Raw genomic sequence first — 19,160 nt, 5'->3', positions numbered from 1 at the left:
CCCAGCCGAAGAGGCTGGTGTCTGTCATGATGGTGAGATGGGCCGGCTCCTTGAAGAAGGTGCTCTTTGCCAGGGCGGGGGACAGCCGCCATTTAAGGAAATGATGTACCCACGGTGAGACAGGAATCAACACTGGAGAATTGCTCCAATTCACCCTTTGGTAAGATAAGAGATGCACTGGAGCCGCCGAGAATGGAGCCGCGTCCAAGGCATGAAGGACAGGCAAGAAATCATTTTGCCTAAGAGCTGGGACATCTGCACTATTGTGGCTTGAGAAGACTGCTGTACCTGCTGCACTCGGTCCCTGATGCTTGCCATCTGCTCTGGTGACAAAGAGACCTGACAGCTCACGGTGTCGATGATGGCGCCAAGATGCTGCAGCCTGGTGGTCGGCTCTAGATGACTTTTTTCTCAGTTGATCGAGAATCCATGAGAACCTTCTTGATTGGGCAAGAGGGAGTTGAACACCGAATAAAGTGTCGAGGAGGACAGGAGAGGAATTGTAAAGTCAGGCCTATGCGTATCGTTTGTAGGACCCACCGGTCTGACATGATCCACTCCCATTGGGCATGGAACAGTTGAAGATGTCCTCCGATGGGAGCCATCCGCTGAGGGTCACTTATATCACCTGAAGGGCCTGGAGTCAGACCCCCGCAAAAGGGATGTTTGGAAAAGGTCTGCTGGCAGCCCCTGTCACAAAAGGGCTGACAGTCCTGGGACCTGTCTGTGCCCTGGAAGTAGGGACGTTAAAAGGAGCTGGAGCTGGGGGAAGGCTCTGTGTTCTGAAAGGGCTGCCTCCTATAGAAATTGGAATTCTTGCGATTAGAGTTCTTAGTAACTGAGGGCATGACTTTCTTTTTGTCCTTATTTTCAATAAGGACAGGGTCTAGGGCATCCCCAAAGAGCTTGCCCCCCTTGAATGGAGCAGAAGCGTTCCAATGTCTAAGCCATAAAAGGCGACAGGTGGTGACGTTGGAGGCTAAGGCCCTAGACACAAACTTAGCAGCATTCAGGGTAGCGTCAGCAGTGTACTCTGTCGTCGCAATGATCTTATTGACATTCTGTCTTAATTTGGTGTCCCCAGCCGGGAGTTTGGCAAGCAGCTGCCTCAACCAAAGAAGAGAGGCCTTGGATAGGAAGGATGCAGAGACGCCCATCTTAATTGCCCAAGCCGCCACCTGATGGGTCTTGTGGCAGGCTTTCTCTGCTCTCTTGTCCTCCACTTTGAGCCTCTCCAGAGATCAGGGGACAGCAGTGAAGAAGAAGTGAGAGCCACTACTGGCATGTCCACAGGAGGTAGCTTCAGTAATTCCTCCAGACTCGCATCCCCCATGTATAACTTCTTGTCGCTACTACTAGGGGTGGCGAGGGTGCCTAGTTGCACCCATTGCTTCTGCACTACATTGAGGAATAATTTCAGAATAGGCACAATTTCCTGTGTCTGAACCGGTTCCTCAAAGAGGCCTTCACTAACGTCCATGGGATCAGGAGCTGTCTGAGCTGGGGGAGAAGAATCCAAATGGGTTGAGGCCTTAGCCTTGTTCAAGATAGTCTTGAAATGGGCATGCTTGAACAAACCAGTAAACACAGGTTTGTCAGGAATAGCCCCCTCATCCCCCGAGAACTCAGGCTCTGGGTCAGGAAGGATGTCCTCCTCCCAGGCCGAATCCTCACTGTCCAGTGAGGAATGGGGAAAAGATGGGCATTGGGTCAGAGGAGCCTCCTGGGATGAATCCTGGGCCGGGTTAGGGCAGGACTTGTGTGGGCGTTTGGCCCACTGCTACATGCCTGCCTCTATCCCCTGGGTAATGGCCCTGGCAATAACCTCCTGCATCTCTACTGAAAGATTGGGGCCTCAATCCTCCGCAGGGCAGATACTGGTGGGAAGTTGGATGATCGACTGTTAGGGTGCTAGAGGACCTGCAGGAGCTAACACCTCCTCTGGCTCTGATGGACATGCAAATAAGTCGGCCTGGTTGGCCAATGAGGGCCCTGGAGAGCCCGCCATGGCAAGGGAAGCAATAGGGGAGAACTCCTGCCCCTCATCTGAAATTATACGCCCCTCAGAGAGGGTCCGCAATTTGGGAGTCCTCCTGGATCCCCAGCTGACTTTAGAACACCATTTGTCGGCTGTGACCAGGGGGATCTTTGCCCAAGTTCGCCTGGTGCACCAATTGCGACCCTACCTGGATCAGGAGGCCCTTCAGACAGTCACTCACGCCCTTGTGACCTCAAGACTGGATTACTGTAATGCACTCTACAGGGGGCTGCCCTTGAAGAGTGTTCGAAGACTTGTTAGTCCAGAATGCAGCCGCGCGAGCGATTGTGGGTGCACCCAGGTACACCCACGTTACACCTATCCTCCGCGAGCTGCACTGGCTACCCATTAGTCTCTGGACCCGCTTCAAGGTGCTGGTCGTTACCTATAAAGCCCTACATGGCATCGGACCTGGGTACCTGAGAGACCACCTCCTGCCGATTACCTCCCTTAGACCGATCAGATATCACAGGTTAGGTCTCCTCCGGATTCCATCCGCCAGCCAATGTCGGCTGGCGACTCCCCAGGGGAGAGCCTTCTCTGTTGCAGCTCCAGCCCTCTGGAATGACCTCCCCGTGGAGATCCGGACCCTTACTACCCTCCCGGCCTTCCGCAAAGCCACCAAGTCCTGGCTGCTCCAGCAGGCCGGGGGGCTTGTGAAACATCCAGCCCCACGGAAATTGTGAATGTTGCATTCTTTTTTAAAGTGTTGCTTTGTCTATTTATCCCCCTTCCCTTGTCTATTGTGAGCCGCCCGGAGCCCTTCGGGAGTGGGCGGCATACAAGACAAATAAATAAATAAATAAATAAATAAATAAATAAATCTTCACTATCAGATATGGGATGCCCCTGACTGGGCTGGGCCTCTGGTGAAGGTTCCCTGGGGGAGACCTGCCTGGACCTGCTGTTGGGCCTTATTAAACTGCTTCTCCAAGGCCTTCTGACAGCAGATGGCATCCTTGTCCAGGCCTGAGGCCTCCTGCGCCTCCTGCCTGGAATAGGGCTTGCTCCCCGTTATGACCTCTCGGGCTGCCTTGCCAGCCTGTCTCAAAAAGGCCCTGCTGGTGGAGGGGCCTGTCTGTGCTGGTTCCTCGGGGGCTCGGTTTACCATGACTTATCCTGACTGGGGAGCGATTGCTTAAGGCAGAGAATCCCACACTCACCACCTGTACAGTTATGGAGGATTGGGCCATAGCGCTCTACTTTAGAGGCACTGAGAGCAGCAGGAAGAGAGGCAAGAAAATCTGGAATGAAGTAGATGAACTTTCAGTGCGAGACCCGATAGCTCCCAGCACTCACGCAGGCCAGCTACCCAGGAGTGTGACCCAGGGGAGCCAACAAACCTCCTCTGCCGCTTCTCCTGACGATCTCAGTAAGATAAAGAGACAGACCTGCTGGAGGACCGAGCAGGAAAGCTCCAAGCGGCGATCTGTGGAGAGCCAGGCAATCAGGCAGCTGAGGCAATTAGCACAGGAAGAAGGCAAACAAAATGGCGACCGGAACTTCTGACCTTCTCAAAATGGCCATTGGAAGTCAGTTATTATGCCCTGACGCTCCGCACCAGCCGCTGGCTCCTTTAGGCAAGCGTGGACAGCAGCAGCAATTCAATCCTGGGCAGATTGGCTATATTTAACCCACACTTGGACTCTCCAAGCAGCGCACAGGAAAAAGAGTCTGGAGCCTGAGGATGGTGAAAAACCCATCGCAGGCCAAAAGCGGTGGGGGGGAGCATGGGAGGTTTGGACGTGCATGCACAGGGGAGGGTGCATAGAAATATGTTCCCCCCACTTTTGGCACGTGATGGCAAAAAGGTTAGCCATCACTGCTCTATGAGTTTGAAATTCCCAATGAAATTGAATTATTGAGGATTAATTTCTAAAAGCCTCCTGCAAGTCTGCAATACCCCCATTCCACCCCACAGCACTGCCCTGATGATTTCCTCTTACCTTCGGTGTATATCCTTCAATCATATGGAGCTGTCATATGGAGGTCACGATGTTTGCTTACATAATGCATTATATTATTACTTATTTAAATTGTATTAACATATTACAATGTAATACATTATTATATATTTACTACATGGGTAATAAATAGTGCTGGCTATATGGCACATCAACACCACTCCTCCATTAATTGCACTGGCCACCGGTGTGTTTCCAGATGCAGTTCAAGGTGCTTGTTGTCACCTTTAAAGCCCTATATGGCTTGGGGTCAGGTTACCTGAGGGTTACCTAACTCTTTTTCCAATAGTTTCTATCCATCCGGATTGGGCATGCTGCAGCAGTTCCCACCAGCCAGAGTATCAACTGGCAGGAACTAGAAGATGGACTTTTTCTGCAGGAGCCCCTGCTTTATGGAATATTCTCTCCTTGGAAATTAGAATAGCCCCAGCCCTGTTTGGGTTTTGCAAAGCTTTAGAATATGCATACAGGCCTGGGGGCTCAGAATGTGTTAAGAATCCAATTATTTGGCTTTACTACTAGTTGAAAAATCATCATGGCTGCTGTTTGTACTTATTTATTTTATGGATGTTTTTATTGTTTTAATGTTTTAATTGTTTTGCAATTTTAGAATTGTAAGCCACACAGTCATCTAGCTGAGTCTCAGCTACAGAAATTGAATGAATGAACGAACTATAGCATTTCTCTAGTGCTCTGCAGACAAAAAGATTCATTAAATGAACATAATACTTGGGATCTAAGGGTTGAAACAGCATTATTTGTGCTGTTAAATTGTCTGATCCATATAATTTTGATGAGCACAGGGGCGTGGCTTCAAATTAACTCTGTCTCGAGGCCAATTGATTTGATTTATTGCATTTCTATGCCGCCCTATTCCCGGAGGGACTCACAATACCCAATCCTGGCTAATCCTGCAAAATTCCTCTGGAAAACGTTGAGTTTTCACAACATATATGATCCATTTGAAGCTTTTTACAAGCTTGGTGAGTTTAACATTCCTCCCTCCTCTTCTATACAATGGTATAGTTACCTGAACCTATGCAAGAGATATATTATTCATATAATCAGTGATTAGAGAAGAGCACTAAAAGCTCTTGCACTTCATAGATTTAATTAAAGTTAGTCACCTGGCATTCCTCACACACACACACACACACACACACACACACACACACAGACGGCATTCCTTATCCTCCACTTCTACAAATCCTTTCATCATCCAAAAACTGAGCAACAGCACTGACCCATCTTAAAAAGGTTACAGGAGCATCTTGATATAGAATAGAGAATCCTCCATGGGTACTATTGTGAAAATGTAATTAATGAGTTGAGAAAGAACCTTGGATTACTTCTTTGGAAATAATCTAGAGATGCTGATATAGCTATAAACGGTCCGTCAGATACTTCCTTATGTTGGTATGGTAGTTACATTAATAATTTGTTGCAGAACTAGTAAACAGTAAGGTTTGTTTGCCTAGTAATCAGTTGGCAGGCTATCTATTAAGATTATGGATGGAAAAGACTTCTAGACTCCATCCTTTCCCAGTAGTTCAGCAATTTATGAGAAAAATTAGTTTGCCAGCTGGATGACACTCTTTCAGTCCAACCTACCTTACAGGGTTGATGTTGTGTGGGAAATAGGAGGAGGAAGGAGTATTAGGTATCTTCACTACCTTGAATTACTTATAAAGTAATAAAGACATGAAGAAAAAAATCTAATAAATACCTTGCAAATGTCTTAAAGATCAAAGATAACAAAAATTACTAAGAAGGGACATAGAATTATAATGTTGCTTAATCACTGATTTTGTCTTAAGCTGATCTCTCTATCAATTCAATGGAAATTGGGTAATAAGGAACATGGAGCTTCTTGGTTCCCAAAGTTTTGGATATGTTTTTTTAAGTGGCCAGCAAACTGTAGACCACCATCGCTCTTAGTATGGAAGAGCAGCCATATTGTGGAATGATCTCTTTTGTAAGTACTTTACTACTGCTACTATATTGGCCATAGAAGTAGAAAGGCTTCAATTCCTTTTGAAAAGGTGCCCATTACAATCAGTAGGTGGCAATATAATCTTCAAGGAGGCATATCCATGAAATGAAGTTGCAAAGACTGGAAATGGTCCATCCATCCAAGGGGAAGTGCTGGTAACAGCAGTTAAGAGAGGGTGTAGACTGAATTCTGCACACACCCCACAGCTGTCGACCACTTGCCATGCAACCTGTTTGAGACACACCAACATGTCAAAATTTACAGTGTAAACTAAAGAAGTAGGAGGAGGGGCATGAGCAACCCATTAAATGCCATCAGAAGGGGGAATCCCCAAGTGTTTACAAGCAGTGGCTTCAGGAAACAGAAGGCATTGTCCCAGAAAAAAGACAAACTGGAGAAGAAAAGGCCAAAACTTCAACAGCAGAAGGAAACTTCTCCAAACAAAAAAACAGAAATAGCAGATCATTGGCTGCAGCGTAATCCAAATTGTTACCTTAAGCTAAAGATGGGATTGTCCTTGTCATCCCAGCAAGAGGAAACAGAAATAGCAGTAGGCAAGCCACAGCTGTATTAACAAAGGGGTATCCAGAAAAGGGAAACCCCTTTATTTCCAAATACCAAAAGCATACTGGAGTCAATGCCCTTGACCACTGAGAAATCTGCTGCTAGGGTGTAAATGCAAGTTAGAGCAACAAGCTCTGTAATCTTAGCAGATATAATTGTGGCAAAAGCATGAGCCTCTATCACAAAAGCTGATGGTGCTCTGACTACTTTGTTGTCAAACAAAGTAGTCAGAGCACCATCAACCATACTCTTAAAAAAGATGACCCATACTGAGGTGATGTAATGGGTCTTCAATGAGGTCAAGACCAGAAGCAGAAACAGTGCTTACTACTGCTCCACAATCAGGAGGAAAGCTATCAGGAGGGAGCAGTATTTAAAGTCTGATAGAGCTTGAGAGTCACATTAGCAGCAAAAGTTTCTCATACGGAGTAAAGATATGAGCAGAGATATATTGGGTATGTTGAGAAAGTGACCGTTGGCTTACCTGAATGGTTGTTCTCTAAGCACTGCAGGAGTGTCCAAGGATGGGTTAACTTCAGCTTGCTGCCCAAGGACTGAGTTCAAATCTTTGTGTAGTCATGCCTCCTGTTCCCCACAGAGGCTCAGTTTTAAAAATAAAGGTATCTGATCCAAAGGTTGCTATATGGAAACGTCCATGTCTTATAGGTGCTAAGTCCTGCACCCTCAGGAGAAACCCACCGTGTGGGGTTGGACTCTCCTGCAGCGCCTAGAGAACGACCATTCAGGTAAGCCAACGGTCATTCTCCTAGGTGCTGCTTGGAGTGTCCAAGCATGGGACATATCCAAGCTATGTGGTCCCAGGGTGGGAAGAAGGAATGTCCCGGTTAACAGGGGCCGCAAGGACCTGCTGTAAGACCCTCCTTCCAAATGAAACCTCAGCCGAGGCAAAGGTGTCCAGTCTGTAATTTCGAATGAATGGAGACGGCGGGGACCAAGTGGCCGCCCGAGAAGTCTCCTTAATAGGTGCTTAAGTGGCCCAAGTTGTTGAATGCTGTTACACCAGGAGGAACAGGCCTGGCTTGTTGTTCATAGGCCAACTTTATGCATGCACGTAGCCATCGACCTATGGTGGAAGTGACACTTTCCTGCCCATGGAAGTAGGTTGGAATCAAATGAAGAACGATTCCAACTTGCGAAAGGAGGCTGTCCTTTTTTTGTACACCCACACAACGTGGCGCACATCCAGTTTGTGCCAGACCTGCTCCCTGGGATGGCTAGTCGGGAAGGATCACCTCCTGTGTTCTGTGGAATAAGCTGTTAATTTTTGGTAAAAAGGCTGGATCCAATCACAGAATGACCCTGTCCGAATGTATGATACAAAGGTCCTCCCTAACGGAGAGCGCAGCCAGGTCTGAGATTCTGCGCGCCAAGGTAATGGCCACGAGGAAGGCAGTTTTGAGCAACAAATGCTGTAGACTAGCCGCGTGAATAGGTTCGAATGGCGGTGATGTTAGGGTCTGCAAGACAATAGACAAGTCCCAAGTTGGGTAACAGTGCACCATCAGAGGGAGTAAGTTGGTAGCCCCCTTCAGGAAGCTGTGAACCTTTGGGTGTCTGCTGAGCAGTTGAGAATCATCTCTGGACAAGATGGTGGACAGGGCTGCTGTCTGTATCCAAAGTGTGTTGGGGGCAAGGCCCTTGTCCAAGCCCTCCTGTAGAAAATCCAGGATTTGCGGAATGGTCGCAGCCGTGGCCACCAATTTGCTGTTCAAGGATTGTAACTCCCCAGCTGCATCCTTTTAGGGCGACTGAGTTTTTAAAACTGAGCCTCTGTGGGGACTAGGAGGCGTGGCTACACAAAGATTTGAACTCAGTCCTTGGGCAGCAAGCTGATGTTAACCCATGCTTGGACACTCCAAGCAGCACCTAGGAGAACAGCAAAATTTCTACTGCTTGTGGAACTAGCAAGGTCATGGAATGGTTCAAAAGAATATCTTGAGCATACCCCAGCTAAAGGGCAGCAGCTGCTACCAATTGCAAATACTATGGGCATCCAGCTGCTATCAGATCAGGTTTCAAAGAATAGTAAGCCACAGGCCATTGCCCAGGACCCATAAGCTGAATTAGTACTCCTGAGGCAATGCCCTGCTAAGCATGACAATAGCGTTAAAGGATTTACAATAACTGTGGAATGTATATGCTGGGGCAGTTGACAGACTTTGCTTCAAGATAATGAAAGAAGAATTCTCTTCCTCAACCAAGAAACAAGATTGGGAATTGTAATTAATTTGAACCAAGAGTGGAGACCGGGTGGAAAAGTTAGGGATCCATGTAATAAAAACTCACCATTCCTTTTTTTAAAAAATCCTTATTTTTTTGGTTGTAGGAATTTTCATAATAGGATATGTCCAAGATAACAAAACTGGCGTAAAGACTTAGAAAACTTGTGCCCATGTTCATCCAAAAACATCAACAGGGCTAAGCAGCCCTTGTCCACTGTAGACAGAAGAATATCATATGCATAATGAAGAAACCAGGAATCCCAGAGGGGAGAGAAAGTGCTCAGATCAGAAAATTTGATCAAACAAAGTAGGCCCATCAACCATGCCCTGAGGGAGATGATGCAGGTGAATGGAGAGCTCTTCAAAGTAAAAGCAAAAAGGTATTGAGAAGTAGAATGAAAGTGAAGTAAGCAACATTCCAATCAACCACAGAAAAGTGAGAAGCAAAACTGTGATACAAGTGAGAATCATACCTGGGTTTGAGACAGCCAGGATGCAATGGAACAATATATTCATTGATAAGGCACAAATTCTGAACAAAACAATAAATAGGACATATGTTTTCCTATTCAACCTTCTTGACAAAGAGGTTAGGTGTACTGCAGAGATCCAATAGCAACAAGTGTTCCCTTTTCTAGCAAAATCTTATCCTCCTCCATTTCAGTTAACTTTCAGGAAAGTTAACACAGGTTCCTCAACAGGCAACCTTATAACTGCACCCAAAATTTATGTTGATAAGCAAGACAGTTAAGTGAGTTTTGCCCATTTTACAACTTTTCTTGCCACGATTATTAAATGAATCACTGTAGTAGTTAAGTGAATTATATTGTTATTAAGCGGATCTGGCTTTTCCCATTGACCTTGCTTATCGGAAGACAGCTGGGAAAGTTACAAGTGATGATCACATGAGCCTGGGACAGTGCAACTGTCATAAATACATGCCAGCTGCCAAGTATCCAAATTTTGATCATGTCACCAGGGGGACGTTGCAATGATAGTAAGTGTGAAAATTGGTCATAAGTCACTTTTTTCAGTGCCGTTGTAATATTTAACAATTATTGAACGGTTAAAATGGTTGTAAGTGAAGGACTACCTGGATAGCAAAACAGGGGATGGCTTCCCAGACCTCACAGAAATTCTCACCAGCTGTGCTGAGAGAAACAAGCCTGCATCTGCAGAAGAAGATGCCCTGGAAGAATATAGGGTATACGGAGCTTAATCAAACTCTGATTCAAAAGGATTGTCTTACACAAAGAAGCTATGATCAGAAGGCAGAGTTAAAATAAGATCATTTGAAGAGCCAAGGTAGCGCAGTGATTAGAGTGCAGTACTGCAGGCTACTTCAGCTGACTGCTAGCTGCAGTTCAGCAGTTCAAATCTCACCAGCTCAAGGTTGACTCAGCCTTCCTTCTGTGGTGGGTAAAATGAGGACCCAGATTGTTGGGGACAATATGCTGACTCTGTAAACCATTTTAGAGAGGGCTGTAAAAGCACTTTGAAGCGGTATATAAGTCTATTGCTATTTAATGCAGGTAGTCCTTGATTAATGACCACTCCTTCACCCCAAAGGTGTTTTTTCAAGAAGCAACTGGACTTCCTTCTTTTTCTTTGAAGACATTTCATTTCTTAGACTTACAGACCACTTTACAGTGCTTTATATCCCACTGTAAATAAGTGATTTACAGAGTCATAATATTTTCCCCAACAATCTGGGTCCTCATTTTACCAACCTCCGAAGGATGTAAGTCAACCTTGAGCCAGTGAGAATTGAACTGCTGGCAACAGTTCAACAGAATTAGCCTGCAATACTGCATTCTAACCACTGCAACACCACGGCTACGAGAGTATGAGAACTGACATGCCACAGCACACCCTCCCTCCCTCACCCACTCTCACATGGCAACCACAACAACCTGGGCACATTCCATACCGCTCATTTGCATACTAATGAGCCACCTAAAGAATGGCTTGTCTTGACTGTGACTTGCAACTTCTATTGGCTTCCCCATTGACTTTGCTTGTTGGAAGCTGCAAATCATAGTTGCAAATCATAGTCACATGGGATCCTTATTTAGTCACTCACAATCCTCATTTAATGTCAACAACAGAGAAGTGATGTCACACTTTACAAGTGCATTGTATCAGGTCTGCCATCGTAAACGCATCAGCCTGCTTTACTTTCCTGGCATCTTGCCATAAAATGCAGGAGGGGGGGGAGAATGGAATGCAGAGGGGGAGGGATGACAGCAATCAGAGGTGCCAATCCAGAAGAGACCAGCACATCCAAGGACATGAGCGTGAGAACAGAATGCAAAAGTACACCAAAGAGGCACCAAAGCGGTTACCAAAACATCGGATTCAAATGTCATTGGACACTCATGAATTTGTCAAGTGAGGGAGGGCATGGGGAATGGGAAAAAAGCAGGTTTTGAGCAGGAAAATTCAGATCCAGCTTTGCTTATGCCATAATCACTTGGCTTTTGTAAAAGTATACCTTTTGCTACAAATGGAGTCAAGGATCTTTCTTTCCTAAATACCCAAGCTGAGACAAGCCTAACACATAGCTTAGCAGCAGAAATACCAAACCCAGTTACTCTTGTAAAGTAAGGACCATCTAAAGAGGCAGACAATTTGGACAGAAAATCCTAAGATTGGGGACCGCTGCTATAGACTGTATATATCTGAGAATTATGAATAGCTTTTTGCAATGATAAATTAACACAAGGGCAGACTTCAAAAGCTGCTTAAATCATCATTCCAATGGGGACTCCTCAAAAGGGCTCACCAAAGGAAAGATTCAAGGCCTATAAATTCTGAATACTGATCACGCTGACTGGAGCTCATCAGAGTTCAACAGCTTCACCAGTGTTTCTTAACCTGGACACTGCCAATGCACATGTATAAGATGAGAGCTATGACAGTATACGTATGCTAAGTGCATATGAATAATGACAGAGTGGAAAGATGCAGCACCTTTCAAACATTGCCTTGGCACAGACAACATAACATTTCAATGCAATGTTTGTAGACAGCCAAATACATTTGGGTCAATTCCTAGGTCATGCAGTTTTACCGGAAGCTATTCTGACTGGCTCTTGTCTCCCAAGCCTTGGAACTAAGGGTCCAATTCTCATGTAATGCTCCCTATTAGCCTGTTTAATTCTAGAACTTAAAATTGTTGAACTTTTCAAGATTAGAAAGACAGAGTAATATCTACGAGTAATAAAAAGTGTGTTTTTTGTGTTTTTCCCTTTGTCATATTGTTGATATTTTTCTTTGTTCTTTTGTTACAAATGATCAATTTACGTTAATGTAAGCAAGAGGAAAATAAAGGAACATTGCAGTTTAACTATTCTTTCTTTCCTTAGAAAACTGCTTTTTCTGCACACTGTAGGCTATCTCAACAAAAAGGCTGCATTTCAATAATTAGATGTTAGATTGTGTTATTCTGCTTTTCACTTCAGGGGACACTATAGTTTAGGAACAAGATTGATAAATTAAAATATAATCCACAGCATAGAGGCAATGATGACTGGATACTTTCTGGCTAACTCTTACTAGGAAAGCCTGACAGAATTGCTGTGTTTCACTTGGAGATGAGGCCGTTAAAAAGAGATATCATTTATTTGAAGGATAGTTCACATGCAATGAAATCATTGCTTTAAAGGAACGGTTTAGATAACAGCAAATTACAAGAAAAATAATTCAGAAAAGCATTAGAAAGTAATTAAGAGAATTAATTGTTTAAGAAAGGAACTGTCTATTTTAGAAAGTGGAAGAGTTGTAATCATAATCATTAAAGGTTTTTAAGCAAAGTCTGGATAGCTATATTAGGAATGTTGTAACACTAGATACGTTGCAGTGCAAGAGACTAGATTAGATGACCTTTGTGTTGCCTTCTAATGATATACTTAAATGTTTAGGTCTGTCACTAATCATAAACATATTCTGAGAACTAATTTTGTATGTGGGTAGTGACTAGCAATTTCTCCACTTCACTGTTAGGAGTGAAGGAGAAGGATTAGTTGATTACCATACCATTTTATTTTTAGATATGCTTGTTTCAGCTATTTTGATTTTGCTCTAAGTGAAAATCATTTTAATGCATATTTAGAAGTGTCACCCAGAAAACCCCACAAAAGTAAACAATTCTATCTACCATCAGTCCAAGGATCTTCTCTTCATTTAAAATAACCGGTGGCCAATGATACTTTCCTAGCATGTCCATATGTATATTTTTCCCCTCACTCCAAAACAAGCCAATGATCATTATATAAAGTTTCCACACTCTCAAAACAATTATACTGTTGCAAACAGCTCCTACATTACTAAGGTGCTAAGAATAGGATGCACCAGCATGATAGTATGAAGATGAAGGAGGGAACAAATATAGAAATATATTTTTCTCTCAACAGGAAAGCTAAAGCTGGTAGCATCTCACATAAGTAAATTAGGACTTGGGAGGGAAAAGAGTCATCTCAATGCCTGCTGATACAGAGTTATATACAGGAGCTCAGGTTCTAAATATGGGGATTTTATATGTGTTTTCTGTTAGAAATACACTTTGTCAAGCCCGCCGACAAATCTAGCAGGAGACAATTCCAGCATTTTTACTTCTGGCATTATCACAACAGGCAATTCCATGATAAACAGTCCAAGCTAGCCAAGATTATTAGAAATCTGAAGAGTCTCATTCTGCTATGCAACACATTCTATTCTCCTTACTAACTGAAAAATATCAGTTCTGCTACATAGGTATCTGAAGAGCTTACCCTTTATAAAAATATACTATGTTTCTATTTCTCACTATTATGGAGAAATGCTTTTAAAGAGTGCAGTGCTACCTTTTAGTCAAAGAGGAAACCCACCTTCAGAATTTCAATAACCACGGAGTCTATTTTCTCCCTATAATCAATTGCATCCCAATTCTATTAAACCGTAACATTCCCCTCTCCATCTAGTAATGTTTACCACATTTTTTATTCACAGAATTCAAAAATATTCAAAGGTAGTTCAACATATATGACACTTGGCACATTATATATAATATAAATATAAAGAACTAGTTTCTTGTACACACACACACACACACACACACACACTTACTTAATTCTTTGAATACATAGGCAGCCAAAGCAGCACAGTTTTGTTAGGTATCCACAGTTTTCGAGGAAATTAACTTTGTTGGAATGCAGGTTGCTCATTAATAAACTAAATTTCCTTTTCCTCATTACTCCTACATGCCTTGTGAAAAAAAATACAGTATTTAAGTTTTGCAAAAATCCCAATGCCTGGACAGGCAGGTAATTAAGACAGTCAGAAATGCCTATGTTGGTATGATCAGTATGAAATATTAAAAATTGGTGCAGAGTTTGCATTTTACATTACGCTGATGCCCTTCTGGTTTGATAGACATCAAATATTTATTTTTTTATTTTATTTATTTGTCAAGCATGTATAAGATAACAGATATAAATATAAACATGATTAAGACAGGGACAGTAGGTACTTTGGTGCACTTATGCATGCCCCTTACAGACTTCTTAGGAATGGGGTGAGGTCAATAGTAGACAGTCTAAGGTTAAAGTTTTGGGGGTTGGGGGAAGAAACCACTAAATCAGGTAGTACATTCCGGGCATTGATCACTCTGTTGCTGAAGTCATATTTTCTGCAATCAAGTTTGGAGTTTACCTTAAGTATGTATCTATTGTGTGCTCATGTATTGTTGTGGTTGAAGCTGAAGTAGTCATTCTACTACTAATAGGACAAGGTGTATTAGAAACTGTAGAAAAAATAACTTATCGGGCCCATTTCTCAGTCATTTGTTTTCACGTATCCATTTTTACTAAACAAGCTATCATGAGAATTAGTCCTATAGCTTTCATCCCTTCCAAAATGTGGTATCATTTGGAAGGAGGAAAAAAGGCTTTAAAATTCGTTTTATCCAATCTGGGAACTCCTAAATAAATTGTACTTCAACAATAATGAAGATAAAAATTATGAGACTCAAGGACAATCACATTTGAGGGCAGTTCAGAAATATTACTCTGACATTCCTGTTGCTTGAGTCAAGTGAAACTCAAAGCTGTCTTCATTTGTACAATACAAGGGTAGAGCAATTTAGGGTGAAACATTGTGTTTTGGCCATTTATTAATAGAGGGTTATTTTTAAGTATCTTGCATTATGCTTAACGTGTATGTATATACAAGTAGTCCACGATTTACAATAGTGCATTTATTGACTGCTCAGAATTATAATGGCACTGAAAAAAGTGACATGACCATTTTCACACTATTACAGCATCCTCATAAGTCATGTGATCAGAATTTAGACACTTGGCAACTGACTCATATTTATGACAGTTGCAGTGTCTCGGGGTTATATGATCTCCTTTTGAGACCTTTTACCAAGCAAAATCAATGGGGAAGCCAGATTTATTTAAAGACCATATTATTAACTTAACAACTGCAGTGATTCACTTAACAATTGTTTCACTTAGGCAACATAAATTTTGGGCACAATTGTGGTTGTAAGTCAAGGACTGCTTGTAATGTTAGTGGTATACCAGTTAGACATGAAATGTTAGACAAGAAAAAGGAAAATGGAAGATGTGAGGAAAATGGAAAAAATGTACAAAAAGAGTCTTTCTGTATTTCACCTGTTCCTCTCTTTCTCTAAAGAGGCACTGTGGGGGGAATTGCTTTCTCCAGGATCAGAGAAAGTTTTCTTCATCTCATCATCTCTTTGCAGATGAGGTACATATCCACAAAGCCACTTTCACCTCGAGCAAGCTATAATAGAAGAGCACTGAGCCTTGGGGCAAAGGGATTTCTGATTTTAAAAAAACAAAAAAGAATATCAGTGATGAAGCTGTATTCGGAGCTCATGCTCAATTAAGTTTAATGAAACCTGAAGAAACTTTCATCATATTATTTCTATATCTCACTTCACTGGTCTTCTATAAAGGAAAAACTAGGAAAACTGAGAAAAAGTGTGACTATAAGTCAAAGTACGCCTTGCACATCTTTTAACTTTCTGGGTTTTGAAGACTAATAAAAGAAATCAATGCTGCTGAATAACCACTCTCACCTTCATCAGCATGACCAGTAATGAGGGAAAATAAATTTGCATCTTAACAATATGAAAACAAACCTATTATTTACCCTAATCTAAAACAAATGTGTTGCTCATGACAGGAAGAATATGCTATCACATTCTTATCCCCGCCCCCCATCCAATCAACCTGCAAGTTAGTTTCCAACTTTCCCATTCACTTTCTACTTTCTCTCTTTAGTTTTGATATTGTAGCATGCACTGCCTGTTGTCAAAATTGCAGACTTTTGTTGCTATGTTGTTTTGTGTGCCAGAATATGCCTAGTTGAAAAGTGTTTCTATGGCAAGGGGGACACTCTTGCCCAACTGTTTGATTCTGGAGAGAGTGGCCAGGCCTATAATGATGTAAGCTAACATAAAATCCCACCACCTGTTCTTAAAAGGAACATGGGTATTCCTCATTCAGGTTTAAGCTGTTACATCTGTATTTCTAATAGCCCACAATCCGCAAAGAGAGTTATGCATCAACCAGACATATTGCAAGTAAGACACATCATCCTTTTAGAAATGTACTTTGCTAATCCCAGATTGCTCCTCCCTCAGAAGGCATGGTCTGTTTGGTTTGTCTTCAAATTGACTCTTCACCCCCATCTTCACCCGCAAATCATGGCTGCTGATGATCGAAAGGGATGGAACCTATGAATAACACCTGCAAGCTGTTTCTTCCCAGAAGCCTCCTCCAGTACTGAGCCTCCTGTTGGGACTATAAAAATCTATGACCATTGTTTAGTAGAACCAAAATCTGACCACTGATCATCTCTCATGTTCATAGTAGAGTACCATTCGGGTGGGGGTGGGGAACCATATTTAATGGAAGTCTAAGGTTATTATCTCTAACTTATAAGAACATAAGAACTCTGTTTTAAAAGTATCATACACCAAGAGGAAAATCGATTTTGGGACCTATCATATCTGCCCCTGCTACTGTGTTGATCTGAAACAAAGCCTGAAGGAGTTCAAGCTGTGGTATTACCGTATGGAAATGGGAAATTTGGCAGCACGTCAGAGGTGGTATTCAGCAGATTCTGACCACTGGTAATGAAAATTTTGAGTAGTTTGAAGAACCGGTAAATACCACCTCTGCCTGGCCTCACCCCCATCTATTCTCTGCCTTCTGACCCCAAGCTGATCGGGAGGGAATGGGGATTTTGCAGTAACCTTCCCCTGGAGTGGGGAGGGAATGGAGATTTTACAGTATCCTTCCCCTACCCCGCCCACCAAGCCACGCCACAGAACCAGTAGTAAATATTTTTTAATCTCACCACTGAAACACATCGAAGTATTTAGGTAGGCAGGCAGATAGGTAGGTATCCATTTTCTAAAATGCTGGTTTGGAACAAAGATAGAGAGAATGGGCATATTGGGAAAGGAGACTGTTCTTTTCTTGCGCTGTACCTGAAAATCTCTCCAATAAAAGGTAATGCAAGAAGCAGAAATTCTCAACTAGGCTGTAATATGCTACCTACGTTAATGCTGTGCTTCAAGGACAAACAGAAGAATTATGTTGCTGCTAACCCACCCACCCACCCCCTGCAAATAGTGCACCAATGGTAAAATCACTGCTAGGAAAATAATCTACAGTGATTAGTCATACCTGTATTCTCCATACTTAAAAAACAGTGTGTAGGATATTATATGCTGTCCAGTTGGAAAAGCCTGAAAATGAAGTTTATGTTTACTCAACCGGGGGGGGGGTCTCCCCTGAACAGTCGCCAGAGGCAATATAAGTAGGGCTGGTTTTTTTAGAGGAATCATTTGCTTCGTGCAACTGACAACTGTCTCAAGCCAAGGCAGACAGCTGTGTGGGTTCTAAAAAAGCTATTACAGGAGTTTCATTTCCTATCTCCTGCCTACATGCTTGCCGAGAATGAGAAAAGATTTTTCAGGTTTGAAGAGAAGGATGTTGGCTTGGGGGTAAAACATTCTGAAGTTCCTGGGTTCAGTCTCTGGCATCTCCTGCTAACAGTCAGGTAGCAGGCCATGAGAAAGAGCTGTGCTGGCCACAGCCATAAAGACTGGGAAAGAGGGTGAAACTCTGAAGCAATAGCAAAGAACACAGAATTCATCATGTGGGATCTGGCAAAACGCTGCCTCTTTAGCCTGCAAAGTGAGATAACACAACTGTTGGCATTAACAGGCTTAGGTCATCTTTGAGGTAGCAAACAACTTTGTGACACAGATTTACAGAGATAATTTAAGCGGTATGAAGACGCCTAATGTTTTAAGGCTGATACTGAGGAAAAGCACGTAGAACTTTTCTCCATCTTGGAGTCATCCAAAACAACTGCTCTCTCCTGCCAAGACAGGCAGGTATTCTCTCCCTCTCGCTCTCCCTCACACACACACACCAACACGCACACAATGTCCCCTGGGTACCCCATTTCTCTAGTAATGCTGTGTGAGCTGCTGTGGAGAAAGTAAAGAGTTAAGCTAGCAGAGTATTTGGCTGGACACTCGGAGAGAAAGAAGGAATAGTCTGTTCAGCCAAGTGTTTCAATTCCCCCTGTCCTCCCTGCCCCCTTCCAAAACAGCACCAAGCAAGAGACAGCTGCAGCTTATAAGGAATGTGAGGGGCCCAGCCAGGGGCTCCAGGGAAGGAAACCAGGCCTTATATGGCCATGGAGGCAGAATCCAATTTTTATCAATGAGCGGGAGCACAGAGACGCCCAGGCAGAGATAACCAAAAACAGAGCTGCTCCAGGAGGTCCTAGCAGGAAAGCAAAGAGCACCTGCCACATTCTGCCCTGCCCTGCCCTGCCCAGCCACCCAACGCCTGCTGCCATTAGAGGAAGGCATGACATGGGTTGTTCCCATCCCATTTCGGCAGATATCCAGCCCATCTACTCGGGTCCCAGGGAAGGTGGTGGGGGACGGGAAGGCAGCCTCCCAGGAGAAGTAACACTAGATAAGTCTGAGCAATCAAAGCACTCTCAGTCAGCTTCAGCCTTTCTCCCTGCCAAACTTTACTGGAGCTGGGTAACATGGGTACAGAGAGGATTGCTGGTGATCAGGGGGGCACTGCTTGTCCCAAAATCAATGCCCAACAGCAGAATCCAGGTCCTAACAGCTCCTAATCTACTGCATCCTGCAGAACATCTCATTTTTTTTCCTTCAAAAAAAAACCTTGCAAGGGGAATTAACTTTTACACCGCTAGACTTCATTGGTGCAAAACGCAATGAAGGAAACCGTCTGGTCCTTGCAGTTAAGCTGGTAACACGCAGGTCTACTACACTGAAGCACATG

At 43.4% G+C, this 19,160-nt stretch overlaps 1 protein-coding gene across 3 annotated transcripts in view; it reads right to left on the bottom strand.

The window, feature by feature from the left end:
• The window catches only part of SRF (serum response factor), a 76,587-nt gene that overhangs the window by 30,878 nt on the left and 26,549 nt on the right, over nt 1-19,160 (bottom strand). The window lies entirely within an intron of this gene.

The sequence above is a fragment of the Thamnophis sirtalis genome, unplaced genomic scaffold (assembly GCF_051295495.1).
Source record: "Thamnophis sirtalis isolate CommonGarterSnake01/CBP01778 unplaced genomic scaffold, rThaSir2_p1.2 scaffold_6, whole genome shotgun sequence".
Classification (NCBI taxonomy): Eukaryota; Metazoa; Chordata; class Lepidosauria; order Squamata; family Natricidae; genus Thamnophis; species Thamnophis sirtalis.
Note: the sequence above shows the minus strand (reverse complement) of the source record. Positions and strands in the feature narration are given on the sequence as shown.